At 36.8% G+C, this 915-nt stretch overlaps 1 non-coding gene across 1 annotated transcript; it reads right to left on the bottom strand.

The window, feature by feature from the left end:
* Positions 1–236: 236 nt before the first annotated feature.
* On the bottom strand, positions 237–343 carry LOC141637608 (small nucleolar RNA R71). The gene has a single exon (XR_012541817.1). It is a non-coding gene; the product is annotated as a small nucleolar RNA R71 (small nucleolar RNA).
* Between the last annotated feature and the right edge of the window lie 572 nt (positions 344–915).

The following is a 915-nucleotide window of genomic DNA, read 5'->3' as shown; positions in this document are numbered from 1 at the left end:
GGATGCCTAGTGAAGACCCTCATTCTCATATGGAAACCTTTTGTGACTATTGTTATGCGATTTCTCAAACCGGTGTAACTCAAGACCAAATTCGATGGGTCTTATTTCCTTTTTCTCTAATTGGCACCGCGAAACAATGGTTGAAGGGCCTTTATAAGGCTACTCTCGGAATTGATTCTTGGAAGAAGTTGGCTCTAGCTTTCTACAAAAAATTCTACCCACCCGAAAAGACTAACATGCTAAGAGCTCAAATTACGGGTTTTAAGCAAAGGGATGAAGAATCTTTGTATGAAGCTTGGGAGCGGTTCAAAGGAATTTGTCGCTCATGTCTTCACCATGGACTTAGCGAATGGTTCTTGGTACAACAATTTTGGAACGGTCTATATGAAGATTCAAAGAACATTCTCAACATGGGATCAAATGGAATGTTCACCGAAGTTGATGACAATCAAACTTGGAACAAAATTGAGGAAATGGCGGTCCATAACTCACAATATAGTAGACCTCGCAAGGCTACTAGGGGAGGAAAGCATGAAGTGGACTCCGTGAAGGAAAAGTAGATCTATATACTTAACATATTCATATATGTTTTATTTTAATTTGTCATAAAATTAATGGTGATCTTATGCAAGCAAACTTATAAACAATATAAAGAAGAAATCTTTATCTTACATTGGAATATTGGTTTATATGGGCACAAGAGAGATCTCCTTTCTCTCTTGTTCTTGTGCTTTCCTTAGTGGAAGAACTAAGATCCAAGTGTAGGATCTCTCCCAAAGCTTAATACCCAAGACACACTCTTAATAAAATTAATATTATGTATACTAGACAATATTAATTTTGTAAGAAAAATTGACCCAAAATAATTTGGTTTTATCTCCCAAAACCGGTTAGGAGGAAGAGAGGAAGGAAGGA

Source organism: Silene latifolia, unplaced genomic scaffold (assembly GCF_048544455.1).
Source record: "Silene latifolia isolate original U9 population unplaced genomic scaffold, ASM4854445v1 scaffold_122, whole genome shotgun sequence".
NCBI classification, from domain to species: domain Eukaryota; kingdom Viridiplantae; phylum Streptophyta; class Magnoliopsida; order Caryophyllales; family Caryophyllaceae; genus Silene; species Silene latifolia.
The sequence above is the reverse complement of the archived record's forward strand: the minus strand, read 5'-3'. Positions and strand labels throughout refer to the sequence as shown.